Source organism: Sander lucioperca, chromosome 1 (assembly GCF_008315115.2).
Source record: "Sander lucioperca isolate FBNREF2018 chromosome 1, SLUC_FBN_1.2, whole genome shotgun sequence".
Classification (NCBI taxonomy): domain Eukaryota; kingdom Metazoa; phylum Chordata; class Actinopteri; order Perciformes; family Percidae; genus Sander; species Sander lucioperca.
Genome location: NC_050173.1, coordinates 17,107,792 through 17,129,961, shown reverse-complemented (window position 1 = coordinate 17,129,961; position 22,170 = coordinate 17,107,792). Strand labels below are relative to the sequence as shown.

The following is a 22,170-nucleotide window of genomic DNA, read 5'->3' as shown; positions in this document are numbered from 1 at the left end:
TTTGGGAAAAATGTATTTGGTGTGTACTTTGACTTTTTAGTTTGGCACCTTGTCCCATCCGCCAACATGGAGGGGGTGGGATTTCTGACTTATACTGCAGTCAGCCACTAGGGGGCGCTCAAGATGTTTTGGCTTCACTAATACAGTCAATGCATCAACCGCTGAAACTATAACTATACCCCTAAACTACACCGATGTCTGCTATACCTGCTTTATCAGCATGTTAACATTATCATTGTGAGCATGACAGCATAGCGTGCTGACGTTAGCCCAAGTACAGGCTCACTGAGCCGCTTGCGTGGCTGTAGTCTCTTGTTTGGGTACAATGCAACCCTTGAGATACAAGATGTCCATCAGAAATTAATTTGAAATGGATAGTGTGGTGTTGAACTTATTTACACTTATGCACACTGATCAGTGTGAGTATATTTGTATGAGCAGCACTAATCCGTCTCCCATCACACAACATCCCCCTGCTGTGATGGATCATGAAAATAAAGAACTGCAGTTAAGACATAGTCATGGTGATGTTAGAGAGATGCATTTACAAGAAGTGATTTTGATTGAAACCGAGTTTGTTCAGAGGGCAACATAAAAAATTGCTTTGGTGTCAGGGGGAGGATGTATTTTTGTTGAGAAATTTCCCACTCCCTGCCGCTCTGATTTAGCTATTGTTCCAGGGAACCGTTCAATGAGCCACAGTGCTATTTTAAAATCCCTGTTAGTAAAACAACACACTCTCAGCTTGACTTTAATTTCATATCTCAGGTTTGGTGCTGTTCTTTTTTTCATCTTTTTACGAAACTCGTGAAACAATACCTTTTTAACTCAAAGCAAACTCTTCCGCCTCTTGCTAGCTTCAACTGACACACAAAATTTCAAATTTTCAGTTTAGTTTAATTTGAACATGTTAAAAAAATATAATAATAAAAAAAAAGATAAATAAGAACATCTACATTTCACCAGAATATTCCAAAATGATTGTAAATGATTCAAATAAGGATTCCTATGTATATGTATGTGTGTGTGTGTGTGTGTGTACAGTATATCTACCTACCTACACGCACATATACACATGCATGCATACACACATACATATACACATTTCTTTTCTTTTCCATATATCTAATCTTAACACATAACACATAACATGCAGCTTAACTTGCACTCCAGCAGACTCAGGTCCTTGCCATCATGAGTGAGTGTGCGTGCTAGCAGACGCTGGGAGGATGTCACGCATTAGGCGGGACACCGACTTGTCCCGCTGAAGTGCTCCTTCTCCTCTAGCTGTGTGGTAATTGCTCCACAAATCACAATGACTGCCACAGGAAGCGGAGAGACTGCAGGCCTCACCGCCACTCACCATTTAGGAGTGGGTTGCCATGGCCACAGATGCACTTCAACTTGCTGGGAATAAGATTAGTCTAATTAATGCTAATGATCAGCTAGCACGCATGCATTTTGTTTGATACAGCCACGCAAATGCAGACACACTCTTTTTCTTCTAGTATAATATATCAATACCCTCCCTTAAAATACAGTTTTAAGGCAGACAAACAAGGATTTTCATTTATATCCCTGGCTAATAATCAAATGTTATACTCTTTTTATTTACCAAGATATGCCCGTTCAGTCCTCTGTAGCAAACAACAACAAACAATCAAATGTTTTTTTTTCCAACTGTCTAGTTTCACGAGGATTTGAACCCACTTTGTACGATAAAGTTTTTAAATAGCTGTTGATTGGAGCTTTTGCACTAGAATAGCTGTGTTCCTGCGGAGCCTCAGTGGGTGGTAAATGCTATTCTCCACGCTGGCTCTCTCAGCCTCTTAATTGACGGCCTGCGCCTCAGAAGCACCCACTAACAGGAATACAGAAGGCTTTTTTTTTTGTTCCTCCTTTTTAGGCAATTGGATGATATAAAAGCTGCTTGAGTTGACTATTTCGTAACTCCTATATCAAAGAAAAACATACCGTAGGTCACAGTGCAAATGCTTGGTAATGAGAATTTTGTTTTAAGGCATATAGGATGTGTGGCGTCAAAATAGACAACTTCCTGTCTTCCTTTCATGGGATTTTGATGGATGGTGCGCAGCCTAACATCAATTTGCTGTGGGTGGTAAACTCTCCTTCCTCTCTCTTCATCTCAGTGGGTGGTGGCTGTCTCTCCATCAATCCCAGTGCAGTAACACAATTTGAACCTGCATCCCACAGGTTAAAGGGTAAAGGACAGCCCCCCCCACCACCCCCAACATCAAATGTCCCCAAAAGGAAACTTTGTCAACATCTGTTTTATCTAAAAAGATACATTTCTCTGTCTGTTCATCTCACTTCACTTTTATTGCTGCAAAATGGGATTGTCAAGCAGACGAACTGACCAACATATATAATAAAAGATCGATACTTAAATATAAAAAAATATCGCAAAACCATGCTGTATGGATTTTTTCCCCCCACCCCTACTAAATTATTTTACTTTTGTAACAGTGGAAAAAACATACAACAACATTTAGATGACTATACAACCTTTTACATTCATTCAAATGTTGCTGATCATCATCTTTATTTAATTTTTGAACAAAACGCATGCATGTGACTCCTGGCTCTGAGAGGAGGGACTCAGCTCCGTTAGGCATTCGTTTAGACTGGCTCCCATGATATGCACCTATCATGCTATACACTGTTGGAAAGGTAATTTGATTGGCTACAATCGCCATGATTAACGTGTTAATAGCACATGACAGCTTGTTCTACCGTTCTATACATTTTAGAAGTAGACGGAGCAAAACAGATTTCATTTCTATTAGGGCGGTCGATCGATTTTAAAATATTTAATTGGGATTAATCACATGATTGTCCATAGGTAACTCGCGATTAATCGCACGTAATCGTCACCTGTTCAACTGACTTTATCAGATAGTACGCAGCTGTCCTGCTGTTATTACAGACATGTGAACTAACCACAGACACATGCCATGTTCATGGACTCGCGGCGGTGCACTGCTGAGAGAGAATAGGGGAAACACCGGAAAGGATATTTGACGTTATTTTAAACGAACAGGAAACACTGATGTAGGAAACTGCCAATTAGATTAAATGACTTATTATTGGATCGTTCCGGTTAACCCCTGGTTACTGCTGCATCACTTCCTGATTTCAAAAAACTAGAGGGGCCCGAGGCCCAAATCACAGAACATGCGTGCATTAACCATGCGTAAATAAAATTTGTGCTGTTAAAAGGAATTTGTGTTAACTCGTTATTATGGCGTTCATTTTGACAGCCCTAATTTGTATGAGCTACAGACAAAATGTAAAATATAGCAAAGGTTTTGTGAGCCAACCAGACTCAAACACAGCAGCCCTGCATCTCACGACTTTTCATATAATGTTTGACTATTTCTTAAGTATGACAGTTTCTCTGTGACATTGTGGCTTCCAAACCATTTTAAGGATCGCTGAAAAGGCTTGTTTATTCATCCTGACGGATATTGCTCTGCTTCTCTTGCTGACACTAGAAAAGGAGACACGTGAATGTGTGCCACATGCGAAAGTGTCACTTTAATAAAATATAAAAACAGAAATTCATTTGGGGCAGCAGTAGGTCCGTGACTGCTGTGCTTTTTTTTTTTTAAAAGCACATCATCTGACTACAAGCCTTCTTATAAAACACAGTTAGGAGATGAATAACCCAACATGAATCTCTCTGACACCGGAGGATGTTCCTATTCTCGTCAAATGTTGCCTTTATAATGAGATGGAAAAGAGAACTGCTTTGCCTAATGTTATGTGCTGATCCATCTTTATCAAGCACGACATCGAGAGCCACGCCGGCATCCTCTGCGACTGAACCACTGCCAATAAAACCAATCAGAGCGTGGAGAGACCCACCTCCGGCGAATGACAGAGAGAGAGAGAGAGAGAGAGAAAGAGATCGCATAGAGGGGAGGAGGAGGGGTGAAATAAGGGAGCGGAGGAGGAATAAAAAGTCTTTAAGTCACACTCTATGATGCCTCTCAAGGACACAGGAGAATTCCTCCGAGGCACAGCACTTGTTTGGAAAGAGTTCTTACTTTGACATTTTTCTCTTTACTACCCACCTCACATAAATGCAGCACAGCAAATCACATTGAACCATGATAGAGAGAGGGGAGGAAAAAAGGGCTGTTGCATATGTTGGAAAAACCCCAGTCTTTGATATATTGTGTTTTGTTGGGGGTGTGTTCAATACTGAGGAAGTTTAAGGGTGGACTTGGGAGCCTTTGTAGATTCTAATGTCTTTTAAATTTTTAAAATCCAAGGATTTCAACTTTATTCTGATCTGTATGGATTTTCAAAGGCAGATAAAGTCTTTGAACTTATAATACCGAAGCCCTGTTCGCTTTTGAAAATGTATGATTAAAAAAACACATTCTACAATACACAAACTGCATCTTATGCGTTAAACTTTAAACTTTAAAAAACTTTAAAAAACTTTAAAGTCTAACACATATATATATATATATATATATATATATATATAATCTATCCTATAAGAAACGAACATTCAAACCTAAGAGCAATATACAAACTAACAACCAGGCACAGCTCTGGATAGTCGCCAACACGCTGCTATTGAATAAAAGTAACATCTTGTCTAACACATTAAAACATGTTTTTCTTTAAGGACACTCTACAGGTTTATTGTTGGTATTATTGTTATAGTTCTTTCTTCTTTCACTAGTACATAGTCACTAGTACATTGTGGTGCAAATTACTATATTATTAGTTAATCCCTCTGTTAAAGCACCTCACAGTTGCTGTGTCATCAGACCATTTCTGCATGTCACTCTCTTCACTGTTATGAGGGAAGCTATTAGTATACAGTACAGAGTAAAAAGAAGAGGAGACCGAGTTCTCTGCAGATACTCTGCAGCTCTAAGTCTGGTCTGAGTTTAATTGTCTGTCTGTGAGACTGCCCAGCATCTATTTGACCATGTCAGGGTTCAATTGTAACAGCAGATTGAATTGAACAATCTCTTCTTTCAGTATTTGTTCCTATTGTCTCAGGCAGCTGTCCCCCATGTTTAGAATTGGGAATTAACCCACTCTACATACTAATCAGTACGTTCTGCATGCTGCATGTCAAGTGATGATTCATCAATGTATGATGACCAGAAGATTGCAGTATACTCCTAACATGAATCACCTATTATGATTCCTGCTCACATACCCTGGATTGTTTCTATTAGTAAGATTATCTAACTCTCTTGCTCAGCTGCTAGATTAGATTACATTACCTTGTCAGTTTGCATAAATATGCAAATAAAAACCAAGAGGACACAAACTATTCTTTCATCTTTCTATAAACATTTGTAATGTAAATGTAATCAGCAAACATTGTTTTGCCGTGAAACCTAGAAAAACTATTTAACAATTCTTCACTTACCTGAAGGCTGCACTATAATCCCAGTTACCGTTATTGACAGTTTTAGACATGTTTATAGCATCATGTCAACATCCAAGGAAACCAGGAAACTCTGACTTTACTGAAAGCTTTGAAATATCGGACTTAGATTTGAGTTTCTTTTTTTAAGTTTAAATGCAAACCACTTTAAAGCTGTATTGTGTATGAATTGTGCAATTTCAATACATATTCCTTGCCTTTCCTGAAAAAGCAAACAAACATGGAAATACCAAAATGTCATGGATATAAGGCCATGTTGTCAATGCACCGTATTTATAACTGTCATACGACCAACTCTGCCATTACTCAACTGTCTTGAGCTGTCCGAAATCTGTACGGTGGTGGGAAAGTGTGCGTTTCTTTAACTGGGCCTATCAGCTCTGGTGAACAGCTCAGCCCTGAGTGTATGGACCTTTCACTGATTATAGACTGATTAACGCTGATATTAGTCCTTTTATTAAAAAGGGCCTTTTAATATGTATGCCAAGGGAGAAAGTGCTCAAATGAGCAGGCACTTTCTTTAATTTCATTGATTGCCTTTAATATGTGTGAATATAACTCACAGAGACCGAGTTGGTGGAGGAAAGACAGTTGCAAGACCGTATTAAAAAGAGTGTAATGTACTGGTGTACCATGGGTAAAATCCTCTCCTTTAATCATTCAGTGGTGCTTGGCAGTGCTACTTGGACTGGACTTTAGGACATAAAACACATTATTCACAACACTATAACTTTAATGTTAACAAGCTAGCCACAGCTTACATCTGTACGTGATATTTCTTTTGCTATGGTGAAGGCCTGACCCACCCTACTCTGCCTCTGATTGGCTGGCCCTTGTATTCTTGTCCTACCCCTGACCAATCTCGCTCTTCATGCCTAAACCTAACCAATTTAACTAGGGGTGTAAGAAAAACTCGATACACTTGAGTATCGCAATATTTTATTTTGCAATACTGTATCAATTTTCAAAAATGCAATATCGATTTTTTTTCTTTTTCTTTTTTTCTTTAGTTTACGTGCAAAAATATTCATGTAAGACAGTGGTTCACGTTTATGTTGTGTTTAAACCCCCTACCGCTAGATGGCTATGCTGAGACGCACCACTAGTGTCCTTACCTAACAGTGCCTAGCAGTGCCTGACTTTTTGCTAGAAGCTAACAATGTAGCTATGGCTGAACTTTGGCCTACTTTAGCATATATATATATTTAAAAAAAAAAAAAAAAAAAAAAAAGAACCTGTGAACCACAATCCCAAACTGGCAGTTTGATTTTCTGTGTACTGAATTGTTTACCTAAAGTAAACTTCTTTTTTTAAATATTAGTTTTTCTTACGCACAGTATCGAAATATATTGCAATATATTGAATCATGACCCATGTATCGTGATACGTATCGTATCGCCAGATTCTTGCCAATACACAGCCCTAAATTTAACCAATGAAGGCAATAAGTACTAGCCAGTCAGAGGCAGAGTAGTAGAGGATGGATACCCGAACCGAGCCCGTCGGGACCCGACCCGACGGGCCGGGCCGGGTTCAGACAGATATTTAGAAATGATGTTCAGGTTTGTGTCGGGCTCGGTCACATCAGCGTGATAAGGCATTGAACATTTTATATTTAAAAAAGCTTATTATGTAGGTGCGCGCCTGTGTAAATGTGCGCTTGTTGCCCCGTGTGCGCTGATGCGCTCATCTGTTGACATTTCCGAATGCCTTCCTACAGTTGCTTAATAAAAGCAGGCTTTCCACACAAACAAACAAATGTGTCATTAGTATGAGAAAAAAACAAGATTTGAACTGTCGGGCTCGGTCATAAATATCTTAATGCCTGTTGGGTTTGGGCCGGGTTCGGTTACTGCTCTGTCGGGCGTGGGACGGGCTTGGACAGAAAAATGCGGCTCGATCCACACTCTACAGAGTAGGGCAGTTTATGACTTAGCCATTATGACTATATATACTTTTTAGTCTCCACATTAGTTGCTGAGATCTGAATGGCTACCAAAATCTCATCCAGTGTCCAGGCTGAATCATTGTTCGAAATCGGACAGCCAGTTGCCGTGAAGAGTTCAATTGAGGCCAACTTCTCAGTTGATAGGCTTGTTGACATTGAGTACCGTTTCCCCCCAGTCCCTCACCTCTGTAGGAAATTAATGAACTTCCTGTGAATTGTTGATTGTGTTTCTCACAGTGCAAATGCACAGCCAGGGTCTAATGATTTGTCACTCCTGTTTTTGAATCAATGCTGCTTCTGCATCCGTGCCCTATACTTCGGATTTGTTGTGTTGTCCCATTGTCTCGAGCTACTGTTGGTTTTGGCGGCCTGTTTTAATTTTAGTTTTAGTCTAGTCTGTGTCAAGCTGTCATTTTAGTTTTTATTAGTTTTTAGTCACATTCATACTCTTCTTAGTCTAGTCAAGTTTCAGTCGACTAAAAGTCGGAGCATTTTAGTCTTATTTTAGTCAGAATTATCCATGACTATTTTAGTCTAGTTTTAGTTGACGAAAACTGATGACATTTTAGTATAGTTTTAGTCAACAAGTACCTAGTAGTATAGACAAAACCAAAATGTTGGCCAACAAGGGATGCTTAGTACACATGGAGTCGGTAGGTAGGAACTAAGAACCCACACACTCTCACACAAACACACACACACACACACACACACACACACACACACGTTTGTCTCAGTCGTTTTCAGCTCCAGTGGCTAACGTCTAAAGCTAACGTTAAAATGAGACACATTAACCACAGCCTCATGAGTTGGCATTAGCTTTCTAAAATAGAAAGTAACGTTACGTTAATGTCTTGACTTACCTCAGTTTCATTATGGAATGGCTTGAGATGTCTCTTAAGGTTCGTGGTGTTTTTTCCTGTGATTTTGTGGCCACATGTCTCCCCATCTTTTTCCACAACACATTCCGTTTTCTTTTCCACTTCTACAAATTCAAATGCCGTTTATTCTTTTTCCCTCAAAGACAAACTCCAGCTGGCCGGCCACGGTCCCAGCTTTCTCTGTGTCAGACTTAAATTTGTTTGTTGTCGTCTCACTCTCTAACTCACTGCTGCATCTTCTAAATTAAATAATGCCGCGACAGGGCTTGAGGAAGTAACGTCGCCTGCGTCTGCGCAGTATGACTTGAATAATAACGCGACTGAACAAGACGAAATAACGTTATAACATTTCGTCTCGTTTTGGTCAACGAAAATGAAGAGACATTTTAGCATAGTTTTTTTTTTTATAAACCACATTTAGTCTCGTTTTTATTCGTCAACAATATTGCATTATACATGTGTATGCTGGTCATGTGTCATTTACGTTGCGTCTCGTCTCGTTTTCGTCACAAAGGTTTTCGTGATAAAGGTTCGTTGACGACGATATTTAGTCATAATTTTCATTGATGAAAACAACACTATCTCCAGCATGCAGTGATCTCTCTTTCCTCTTTCTCTGTTCTTTTTTTCTCTTTCCTCCTCACAGGTATGGTTTCTGTGTTTGTCCCCCTTTGGCTAGCTGTGGGTGCTGAGCTGGAATTCTTATCACCAGTTTGCTCCCCCTAAGTCCCCCTAAAACTCCCCATCTCTCCAGGCCCTGTATACCGTCCTAACCCAATTTTACAGCGGCCCACATTGTGAGCAGCCAGTGGGTCAATTATTTTTATTTTGTAACAGTCAACACAGTGCTGTTACTAATGCTTTATTTTTACAGAATATCTATCTATCTATCTATCTATCTATCTATCTATCTATCTATCTATCTATCTATCTATCTATCTATCTATCTATCTATCTGACAAAGCACTTATTGTTAAATTACATAAACAATACTGGTTTTACACAGTTGATTTGCTTGTCAACATGAGCCTTTTACATCAGCGTCACCCAGCCTTTAACAACCTGTCACATTGGACACTGTCAACATCTTTTAAGGGAACAATGTGCCATTTCTGACGACGTCATGACGTGTGAAAATAAACTCCAGCGTGCAGGCTAAAAAGGTGCTGTGTGCGTAGGGGAAGAGAGGGGAAATGGACCCCCTACTGTACACTTTACTGACTCACGTCTGCTGTTGCCCTGACCTTCATGCAAATGTGTAATTAACTCATCAAAGACGTCAATAACATCATTTTGCGTCATTGTGTCAGTACATGAGCTGGAGAAAGAAAAGTCTAAATGAAAAGGGAATGAGGCAGCACGCTGGAAATGCCAGCATGTTTCCCGAATCTGCAGAGGCAAAAGGTTTAACTACAGGGATGATTTGATTATTGCAATTCCTTGAGAACAAGTCTTAGTCAGAAATCAATCACCTTTAGCACAGTCAGGCTGCCTTACACCAGCGGGATATTCTATTACTAGATTTAAACCCATGGTTGCAGCTGTAGCTGATAATCCTGCTTTAATTAAGTTATATCATTTACAATTCAAATGACAACTGTGGTTGTAGCAGACAAAGTATTTGCAGCATTAGCCATAGTAGCAGAAGCAGTGGTAGAAGTATTAGCAGCTGCAGTTTTAGTCTCGCTTTGCCAGACCTTCCTCCACAGCACTGCAAAGGAGGGTCTGGCTAGTCCACACAGCATTCAGGGATGGGATAAATGTGCTCTGGTTTAGTGCCATTTCTTTAAACCAATCACAATCGTCTTGGGCAGTGCTGTGCGCCGTACGGAGCCACGGTGCCTCTGCAAAATAACCTCGGGAAGGATCTTGTTTCGGTGGAACGTGTACATTCAAAGGTTGTTTTAATCGTGCAACAGAAAACTCAGATTGGACAGATAGTCTAGCTAGCTGTCTGGATTTACCCTGCAGAGATCTGAGGAGCAGTTAACCATAGTCCTCAGAAATCCACCGGAGTTTAAAATGCCAACACAAAGAATGCCCAAGATAACGGACATCCGGTCTGAATGAGGGACATCCAGAGGAATTTCTGGCGGCACCGGAGCAATCCCGGAAGTGGAACGTTGTGTATTTAGACTACTGCAGTATTGATGTAATAATAATGATAATAACTATTAGATATGGTATTAATTATAGTAATTTTATTATTTGAATATTATTACTAATACATCCATGTTTAGCTATCATTTTACTGTTTTGCTTTATATCATTATAAAGTATTTAATCTAATGTTGGGTAGTTTAATCTATAATAGTCTCGCTTTGCCAGACCCTCCTCCCGGAAGTGGAATGCTAAGGATATAGTCTAAATCTATAATAACCCATCATATTTAATTGACTTTTAATGAAAAATCTTAATTCGTAAAATAGCTCTAGCTGTCAAATAAATATAGTAAAAAGTACTGGAGTATTAAATTGCATGAAATGGAAATATTCATGTATGAGTGTATGAGCACCTTATTTGGAATTTATTACAATTAATAAATATGCATTATGGATAAATATGCATAGTTATCTTCCGCCACGTAGTAGTAGTAGTAGTAGTAGTAGTAGTAGTAGTAGTAGTAGTAGTAGTGAAGTGCATGGCGCAGGTGCGTTTAGGGCGTGTCCAAATCCACTTTTGCTGGTTTGACGGCGGAAAAAAGGGTCCAGGCGCATGGTTTTAAAGGGTTGTACTTAGTGTCTTCATTAATTCATAGGTGTGTTTTGTGCGTAACATGCAATAAACCAATCAGATTGTCATCTCCCATTCCCTTTTAAGGGCCCTGACACACCAACCAGACGGGCCGACTGTCGGCAGAAAAGCCAGTCGGACTGATCAGTCGGGTCCCGAGGTCCAAAAAATGCCTCAGAACACATTGAGGCGACGCTGACTTGAGCGTACGCTCTGCGCGTGCGCGAAACGTAATACGTCTCCATAGCAGCAGGCGGCGCTGCTCTGTATTGTTTCCATTAACAGTCTGATTATTTCCCAGAAAATGAAAACCGGCAGCTGATTGGACGAATGCGTCACATGGTCCTTTTTTCTCCGGAAATTCACAGCCAGACTGTCATGGCGGCTTGTTCAGAACACGATCTCATATTGTACTAAAATAGTTCACCGAAACGTGTTTCTGAAAACATTTTAAGGGAGAAATAGGCCATGCAGTTGCTGAATCTGTCTTCATTTCAGATTGACAAAGGTCAGTTTAAAAGATTTTCGTCAGATTTTGAGCGGCTCATCCTCTCCCCATTTCCGGGCGAGTCCCGACTGCCCTGTCCCCGACTGAACATGTCGGGTCGGCCCAAATGAAGGCCGACGGCTCCTCGGACGGCCGACAGCACAGGACACACCGAACAGACTCGAGTCACGGACCTCGCCAGACGGCCCGACGCCCGATTATCGGGCTGGTGTGTCTTCTCTCTAAAAGCCAGGCGCGTTTGTACCTTGGGGCATTGCTATTATGATGGCGGATTTGCACTGTAATATTTTTATTTGTAATCTTTTGCATGTTTGTGTGCTGCTGCGCTTCCCTGTGTGTGTGTGTGTGTGTGTGTGTAACAAGCATAGTGTGCGAGCTGTGCACGAGCCTAGGCACATTTTATTAATTTGCTGTTAAAATAACAATGAAATGCTGCGCTATTGACTTTAGACCAGGTTTTTGTTGGTCAGTGGCACGATCACTTCCCTGCTGCCTCAAGATAGCAATACGCCAAGAATGCACCTGAACGCACCTCCCTGCCCATGGGCACCAAGATGGGCGCAGGTGCATTGCATGCGCTGGACGGGAAATTGACAATTGCTTCAGTCTTAAACTATCATAGACACTTACGTCGGGCTTTGCGCTGCGCTGCGCCGGGTGCAAGATAGGGCCCTTGGTCTGTTTCAGCCCTCCAAAAGAACTCAGACCTATTAGTCAGTATTTTTTGCGCAGATGTGAACACTCTAAATGGACTCGGACCCCTCCGGAACGAACCGTACTCAGACCTCCCGGGAGTCCTCTTTCAAGGAAACGGACTATGTGAACACAAAAAGAACTGAGTCCCTTTTGTGTTGATTCCCTTTTTGATCCACTTTAAGAGGACTGAGTTTGGTTTGTTTAAAGAGGACTGTACCCTGAGAGGGGGGAAGTGCAACAGATCCAGCTGGGTGATTCATTTTAACTTCTATTGTGCATTCATCCCTATTGTGTCCTCAACATCAGTTAAACCTTTACGAAGTTGCTGCCAGCAGTTGTATATTTAACTTGTAAGAAATGTTGTCAATTCTACTCACTTGTGAAAGTATGTGCTGAAAACATGTTGCCTGCCACATTCTTGGCTAAGGTCTCAGAGTCTCAAAGAATAAAACTCTGTCAAGCAATTTATTTGTTATTAAGGTGCCAGTAAGAAGGAATATGAGACCGCTGGTTTTCTGATCGCAGTAAAAGGCCTCAAGGTTCAGTGGTATAGAGCCACACAGGTCACCTTACTATGGGCAGGCATGAGAGATGTAATTCAAGCACTGTGAAAGTAGCCCATGTCACTGTCATTTGCTTTTTCTACATATTTGGTAACTTGCAATTACAACTTGAATTTGACAAAAGGAAAGGGTGTATTAGCTGTAAATCTGAGCCTGCCACATATGGGACCTGGGCATAGGCTCAGCCATTCTCATGATGTTGATTGTTGTACAGTATCACCGTCTGAAAGGAATACACTTTTAGTAATTATTTAACCCTTGCGGCCAGGGGCCCATTTCACACAAGTTTGCGAGCACCGCTTTTACACAAATGGTGTCACTTTTAACAATAATGATCACACACAAATCCTACAGGGCTTTTGCAGGCTCCTGCATGGGTCGTATGGCATTTATTTTGAACGGGGAAATGATCTAATGTTGCAAATGGCAGCTTATGTAAAGTTGTCGAAACAGGAATGCTGGACAAAAATGTCACACATTTTATTATTACAACTTTCCAAATGTTGGTAATAATTATGTATTTTTCCTTATGTTTATTTAAAAGATTATTTCGATATTTTTGGGAAGTATCTTTACTTGCTTTCTTGCCTAACGTTAGAAGAGGAGATTGATACCACAGTCGTATGGTAAACGTGAAGCTGGAGTTTGGAAATGGCTAGCTTAACTTAGCAAAAGAACAGGATGCTGAGGAAACAGCTAGCCTGGCTCTGTCCGAAAGTAACAAAATCTACCTAATAACACCTCTAAAACTCACTAATTAACTCATTATATTGTGTTTGTTTAAGCGGTATAAAGACCAAAGCTGTGTACTTGCTTTCAGTGTTTATGCTAGGCTAAGCTAACAGACAGATATGAGAGTAGATGGAAAACTTCTAACTCACAAGTGCCTTCCAAGGAAAGTTGTGAATGTTTCAAAATTTGCAATGTAATCAAGTAGACTATTAGCATAAATTGATATACTTGCTTAAGCTACTTGTTTTTAATGAAAAGAGCTAATAGTGTTAAAACGGTATGAATTCTGGAGCTCTCATTCATTTACAGCGCATATATGCATCAAATTTACCAGTTTGCCACCTGCTCATTCTTTAAGTGTCCCATTGTTTCATATTTTAGAGTCCCGTTGTCAGTCAAGTTGTCAGCAGCAGTCAAGGTTAACTGAGATGCTTCTCAAACCCAGAGAGACAAGACAGTAGGGTCACAGTAAACCTTATGTAGAAACCAAAGGTTTGCACTTTGTCTGTCTGCATCTAAACCACAACTAACATGACTCTTAAATCAGCACTAAAGCACACACAGTGGTGCATCCTTTCCAATACTTCTGTCCTGTGTGTGTGTGTGTGTGTGTGTGTGTGTGTGTGTGTGTGCACTATTTCACTGTGTAGTGCTCTACTCCTCCATCCCTCTTTCCCTAATGCAATGACTTCCCTGGCCAGTCAGTTTATGGCCAGATAGACTGCATCAGGCCTCGCATTATTCTCTTTGCTTGCTATCCATGCTCTGCTTGCTAACAACGTGAGTGCGTGTGATCACATTTGGAGCCATTGTTTGTCTGGACCAAAGAGCTCTCATAAAGTTACATATTTTTCTCCTGACACCTGATGTAGCACACAGCATTGTTGATTTATATATGCTATTAATCCATGTGCTAATACCCCTGGCAGGCATGAAAGCCGGCGTTTGGAAGAGAGTCAAAACACTAATGAACGCCATAGCAGGTCTATTTACCAAAATCACATCTCACACGTGAAAGAAAAATTAGAAAAGTCCTTCTTCCTATTCTGAAATATCAATTAGTGTGACTTAGATTGTTATTTTTCCAGCATCTCCACTTTAATCTTAAAGTGTAAGCTTCTGTTTCCTGCTTGGTCCACCACTGCCAGCGCCTGCGTCAAACACGGCTTTGAATAAAGACCACCATAGTAGAAGACGGATGGTTATGGCTGAGACTAGCTGAAAGAAAAAAGACAGAAATTTAAATGGTTGTGTGTGTGCATATGGATGTGTGCATAACTGTGTCTTTCACCATGTGGGCACAATTGTGTGGGCACACCAACAGGCATAATGAAAGTTCTGGAAGATGTGATTTGGATGACAAGCTGACAGCCAGCACATTAAGCAAATCTGACAGGAATTCAATTACAAGACAAATCACTTGCACTTGTCTCCATGTTGCAAACGGATGTCAGTCTTTCTTCTGAGCAGCAGAAGCAAAGCCCTATTTTGGATTTTTAGCTTCCCTTTCTACCATTCTTGTGGGTTTTTTGTTGTTGAAGTTTTTTAAATGGGAAGGCGTATGAGGGGAAAAAACTGCAGGTTAGCCTCTTTGAGAAGATTGAAATGAGTCTTCTCCTCACTTAGCATAGTCTATACTTACGATGTTCCACTTCCAGGATTGTTCAGGTGCCGCCAGAAATTCTGCCGGAAGTCCCTCATTTCGACCGGATGTCCCACACCTTTCGTTTTTTTCTAAACCAGAGCACGTTTTTCTCCCTTCCCGGAATGCTGTGTGGACTAGCCAGACCCTCCTCCACAGCGCTGTGGAGGAAGGTCTGGCAATACGAGACTACACTTAGCATGACACATTTAGACTCGTGCTTTGAGTTATGCCTCCCTAGGCTGACCAAACACATGTGACTGTTGTATGCTGAGAAGGGCCGAGAGGGGAAAAGAGAAACAAAACCCCTTCTCCCTGTGCATTGGAGTCATCTGTTGGTTTGAAGTTCTTTGATTTCATCCGCTAACCGCTGTTGCAACTCCTTGCCTGCTGCTGGTGTATTTGTTTGTGTTTGACAACATGGTCCTTGTTAATATGACGTGTGAACTTGCATCACCTCAGCCAACTGGAGGGCAAATCCGAGATCTCAGAGATGCTTGACGTGTCGGTAACAAACAAAAAAACATGTTTATCCTCATGCTAATCTGCAAACCAGATCAGGGATTTTTAATCCTGGGTGGTCGGTGATGGAGAGTGAGCCGGTTTTTATCACACTACAGAAAAGCCTTCTGATTGTTATATGTCCACCAGAATTTTTTGAGTTTATGGCACCTTAAAAGTTACAAAAATCACCCTAAATATGTGGAAGTATATACATATTCTATGTCTTCATTTTATTAAATGGATAGTTTGGAATTTTTGAAGTGGGGTTGTATGAGTTACTTATCCATAGTTGCCCCTAGTTTGTAGAAGCAGACAGGAATCCAGGCACGATGTAAACAAGGTACTGCTGTGGACGGGGTCAGCAGCTAAATGTATTTTAGCCATTTTAAAAAAAGGCCCACTTTTTAAGTTTAAGTGTATGCTATATTTAGAATATTTTGACAGCTTTACTTTGCTGTCAGACAGCCCTGTTTAAGTTTACACGAGGGGAACTGAAGTCATTATGTATGTTCTTGTCAAAGCCACCAGATTCCTTTGAGAAAAACAGGTGGTGGTTGCTGGCCTACCGCTGCCTCGATCGGTTAGTTTGTTTGTGTTATTGTGTGACTTTGGTGTTTTTAAAAATGTTAGGAACTAAATAAACTAACAAGCAAACTAACTGACCCATCAAGGCAGCGGTAGAACAGCAGCTCCCAAGTACCAACCCCACTTACAAAAAATCCAAACTATCCCTTTAAAGAAATGCCAACAGGGTTCAACAATAAGGGTTTGCCCGATGGCCCGGGGCAAGTAAAACGCCACGTCAGGCAACAGGCAAGTAAATATTACAACCCACCTGCCCGTTCGGGCATCATCGTATCAAAATCATTTGATCTGAAAGCTGTTTCTTTAGACATTTTTGTTTAAATTTTTGCCGCTTTTTAACCATTTTTAAAAAAATATATTTTTTGACGTTTTTTTCTCCGACGTTTTTTGTTACGGGTTAAAAAAAATTTATAGGGTCCAGTAAAAATTGACTTTGGGCAAGTAGAATTTTTTTTTTTTTTTTTTTTACTTGCCCAACCGGACAAGTGAAAAAAAAACTTGAGTTGAACCCTGGCCAAATAAGATCGACTAAAATCCAGGTTTAGACAGGCATAAGGTGTTTAGAAGGCTAAATGTGTCTTGTTTTCATCTTTTGCATCCGATGCTGAGGTGAACTCCGGTCAGACGCTTGATTGTGTTTGTCCTAATGACACAGATTGCAGATACACTGGCATCCGCACCGCAGGCTGTTCAGGGATCAGCCGTCAACCCCCAAAGTGTTGCTCTCTTAATCTTCCTCTCAAGTCTTGATGAGGTTTAATTCCTCCACACTTTAAAATACCATCAACAGCAGCTCTGAATTGGGGGAAGTTTGGAAAAAAAACAAAACAACAACAAGTGTCCCTATATAAATAGATTTCAAATCAGACAGGGATTACAGTCCATGGAAACCTTCGCCTGATTTTGGATATTAGGGCATAATCCATCGGCTTCAGAATTGTTGTATTCTTCATTTCTCTTGTTTGGAGAGATCATCTGTGGTTGCAGCCATCTGCTGAAGCTCGGCCTTGCTGTTTGTAACTGAGGGAGGGTTTTTTCAGCACACTTGCAGTAGATGGATTTTGAAAGCTTAGATACAGTAGACTGACTATTCATTTTTTATAGCTTTTTATCAGTATAGTCACAACCCTTTCTGTGTGTGTAAGATCAGATAAAATGAGGTGAGGTGCTGTTGTTCCTTATTAAGGAACCCTTTTATAAGGGGAATTGGCTAGAAATAATACTCATTGTGTTGGCTGTTCAGCGTTAATTAACGGATGTTTGCAGTTTGGCACAAAGTTGCTGTTAAAGTTACAAATTTGCAGTTTCTGTACGACGAACATGCATATTTTACCTTAGGCATGTTACTGTTTGCGTCTGTATGGGGTAACGGTTGTTTTGTATGCTCTGTTGAGCCATTTAAGGTTTTAAGACCATAAAAATAAAAAATTTTGAATGAAGGTAACGCCATTAAATTCCTCCGTGTTACATACAAGACATGCTAATTCTTACATTGGCATAGAGTGTTGCTGTTGGACATAAACTGTACTGTATGTACTTAAATTTGTGTACTTCTAAATCATCCAAAATTGATTTATTTCCTGGAGATACTGATGAACAATTCATATCTTCACATGTTGACATGTACTTACACAAAGCCGTCCCTGTGTCCCAGTGCTTCAGTGTTGAGACGATAAATATATTTGTTAAGCCCACACACAACAGAACCACAATAACTCATTGACGCAATGTCCTCAAGAGGAAGAATGAACAGGAAAGCTACAAAAACAACACGCAAAGTCAGATGTTTTTATGATACCACAGTTGTATGCTCATGCCACTTTACTTCATGACTGACTATATTAAACCAATGTAATTAAAACCTTAGTATATAAGTCTGCAATAGTGCACTGTTCTCTACAGCCTTGTAATTCCGTGTATTTTTGTAAAATATCAGTGAAGATAGATGTAGATTTATTAGAACAGTTAACATCTTCACAACAACCAATGATGTTCAACAATATCAGAATCTATTTTCTGTGCAAAAAAATGTTCACTGATAGCCAATGAATAAACACAATAATAATTTGTATAATATTTCATATTACTTTCATCCTATTCCTAACCCTCGTGAGCTTTGAATATTGACTATACTCTCGAGGATAAAAGGCATAATGGGTCACTAGTAACATTTGGGCATAAAAAGTGGTTATATTGTAACTAATCTGATCATGTTTGCTTGTTCACACAATGGTACAACAGCTTACAGTAGATGTGCCTTCCACACTGACAGCAGCTATCCCTTATGCACATTACTGGATCCGCTTCTGATATTAAATCACATTTTATAAATTGTCATAATTCTCAGCACAAATCTCCCCTTTTTACAAAGCTTTCTGATCAAGTCAAGTTAGTTTCATTAATGTAGTGCTGAATCATCTGGCATCATTGATTATCTCAGGGCATTTTATTATATAGAGCAGGTCATACTCTTCATTAATGTTAATTCTAGTTCTTATAATATTCACTCAACGAGCAATCCTACCTGCCCACTCTGGAGTTCTGGGCTCATGGCTGGTGCTTGGTACTTACTCTTTATCGTCACAGCAAACTGGACTAGTGGCTGCTGCTGAGGGGCTACAAGAAATAGTTTGATTCATAAACATCAACGGTGGTTTGCAGGCAACGTTTAATTGTGTTTTGCATGACCGCTAGCATCCTGCACTGCTTCTAACTAGTTCAGCATACCCGTCTCATCGTCTTTGTTTGGCATTTCACTCTTGTTGGTTTTAATGAAAAAGTTGCTCAGTTTAGCACATCTGGCTGCTTCACTTTGTAGAACTTTACTTTTTTAATTGTTGCCGTTTTGCTTACATGTCACGTTCACATCCTTTAACACCACAACAACAAGTATACAAGGACGTTTTTTTTTTGTTGTTTTTTTTTAAGCAAGGTGCCGCCATTGGAGTCAAAACATAATAACCAGGCTGGACTCTGTGAGTGGGCTTCATGAATATAGAGAATGGTGAGCTGCAGGAAAAACAAATTAATAAAAAAGAGTGGGCTGCGAGTGCAGGCAGCCTAGAGACAGCATCCATGATATATTTTGACTATGATTTTAACCCAGTACCTGAACTTCACCGGCCCTCGCAACAAAAGCAACAGACCGGCACAATTAGCCAATCCGGGCCTGTTTATAGGAATATCGTTTTTACATTTCTGTCAATGGAAAGCAGCAACATTTTCTTTTATAATGTTTTTTTAGGTAAAACATGTTTCTGTGATTGAATCATCAGTGGATTTCTTTGCTCATTACATTATTCAATAGGCAAGCCTGATTGGTTATCTATTTCCAGTAATACTAAACACAGTTCCCAAGATCTGACCATTAGTGGATGTACCTAGAAGGGAAGATGGTGGAGAGTGTGGGCACCATGTCAGCAACTGATGGTGAAAGGAATAAATGTGAATTTAATTATAACAGCACTTCAGGGTAGTGGCTGACTGCGGCCTATATCAATACTCCACATTTCTCTGAGTCTAATGAGAGGTTTCATTTACAGAGAATCATTTGATTAAATTCACCTCACTCCGGCAGAGCTCATGTCGGTGGAAAGAGGACAGGAGAAGCTTTATTTTGTTAAGATATGACCGGCCAAAGCTTGTAAAAATGAAATATGTAGGTGATGTTCAGAATTCATAATTGAATTGGATAACTTTTAAGTATGATGTGTTTTCTGCCTCTTGAGCTGCCACCTCACTGACCTGCACTCCGACTCTGAGAGACTGTAGCTACAGTATGTTTTTTTCAGCTAATGCAGGCTAAAAAACTGTTGAACCTATTGATTGCTGTAGTGTTATATTGTTTACTGTACTCTGACAAAGCCACAGTGTTTAATGTAAAATCAATGAAAAATGTATTAAATATTGGTGTGTAAAGTATATAAATAAACCATTTCACCCAATTTTTTATTGAAAGATATTAAAGATAACCATTATAATGGAATGTTATTTCATCATTCTTAGTTTTATATTACGATACTTTTTATTGTTTTATTTGATTATAATATTCCTTATTTCAAAATGCACTTTTTCAAGTCATTTTTTTCTGGTAGCTGTGCCAAGAGAAATCTCAATCATTCCCAATTTTGCAGAGAAGGAGAGCGTAGGTATATGTTAGGAGATAACATGGGCACAGGCTAATTATTGCTAACTAAAATGCTAGTTAACATTAGTAATTAAACTTAATCAGCTAATGTAAGTCGAAACTGCCTGCGAGCTTCTCCTGTACTATACGGTAATTCCTCTACTATGCGACAGTAAGTCGCGTGGTTATGACACAATCGTTAGCCTATTTTTATAAAAACGTCTACTACGGAGCCATAACGTGAGATACAAGGTAATGGAGCCTTTTATACATTGTCGTGTTTCTTTAGAAATAAACAATGGAGAAATAAAGTCTTTAAACGCTTCAGATGTAAAGTTATTCGCTGTCAAAGTGACGTCAAAATGAATGGCAGTCAATGGAATGCTAACGGCGGGTGATAGTTTGGTAAATCAAAATGGCGCCATAGGAGGTTCGAGTTCTGAAACGAGGCTTACCCCCTTGGTTAGAACAAAGCGTTGATGATATGAAATGATATATTTAGCTACAAAAAAGCCTAAAAGTCAGAACGGAAGTACAAAAAGTTGTTGCTATGGAGATGATACACCGTCTCGTCTTGTCTTGTCTCATTGGTGTCAACTGGCAGGTTTTAGAACGCTGCAGACTGGCGCGCTGCAAGAAGTTTTCAAGCAAATTTCAACTCGTTGCGAATCTTTGGTCTGAACTGGGCTTTAGGCTGAGGGTATGTCACAGGCTGTCACAGGCTGATAAATGTATTTAATAACTGAAATTGATGCCCTTTCATCCTCATCAATTATTGTCATAATTAAAATATTCAATTATAATTATTAGAATAATTGTGGTGAGTTTGTCATCTTGGGCTGATCGATCAGGTGGTCCTTGTCTGCCACCGGTTTCCTTTCTTTTTTTTTGGGGCTGTTATTTTTTTTCCGCTTTAAAAGGAAACTTTGCCAATATTCAACCATCTGTGTCACTGCAACGTGGGCAGTACATGCAGATTAACAGCACCCGTCTCTCCCCCAACAAAGCTAAACAACAATTATTTTATGAGCATACAAAACTACAGCTCCCATGAAATTCACCAGTGCGGCGGGCAGGTAGCCTACTTGTTACATGGTTTCATTTATCTGCATAATCAGGTGTGGTGGCCTAAAGTTTAGAGAAACAAGTTTGTGACCGGTCGTCGGTTCAATCCCCAGACCGACAGGATAAAATCTGGGTGGGGAAGTGAAAGAGCAGTGCTTGTCCCTCCCTCATTAACACCACTGAGGTGCTGTTGAGCAAGCTTAACCCCAGAACAAAACCGCTCCAGTGGATCTGCTCAGTGGCCAGCAGATCAGACTGAATGTGTAACTCTGTTAGAGTCGTTGCAAATGAGAATTTGTTCTCAATCGGCTTACCTGGTTAAATAAAGGTTAAAAAATGAATACAAAAAAAATCCACCAACACTCCTCTGTTATGTTATCTTATTAGCTGTAATCTCTGCTATCTTAAAACTTCTAGCCTACAGTGTTCAGTTCTCTCTGTCCTGCTGAGTAGTGCTCAGTAATGCTATGTTGTAGGACTTGATTTCTAGTTATTTGCGCTCAAATGTCAGTGTGGTTTTGAATTGGTTTCACTCAAGCTCTCTATTAATCTATTTCATATTGAAGACATCCAGGCTCCATACAACAGATGCTCACTGTCAATCACCCAGGCATGTTGTTGCGTGGAGAAAACAAATCAGTCGGACTCACGTTAACTTGTCACTCTGCTCATATTTCTCTGTCCGGCTGCTGTGAGCTGATAACAAATGGAAACAATAACCATAAACACATCATACGAATAAAA

At 40.0% G+C, this 22,170-nt stretch overlaps 2 long non-coding RNA genes across 2 annotated transcripts in view; both read left to right on the top strand.

Moving 5' to 3' along the window:
- The window catches only part of LOC116046307, a 61,552-nt gene that overhangs the window by 4,599 nt on the left and 34,783 nt on the right, over positions 1-22,170 (top strand). The gene's annotated exons all lie outside the window — the stretch shown is intronic.
- On the top strand, positions 2,584-19,879 carry LOC118494729. The gene is made up of 2 exons (XR_004896898.1): positions 2,584-2,691; positions 19,778-19,879. It is a non-coding gene; the product is annotated as an uncharacterized LOC118494729 (long non-coding RNA).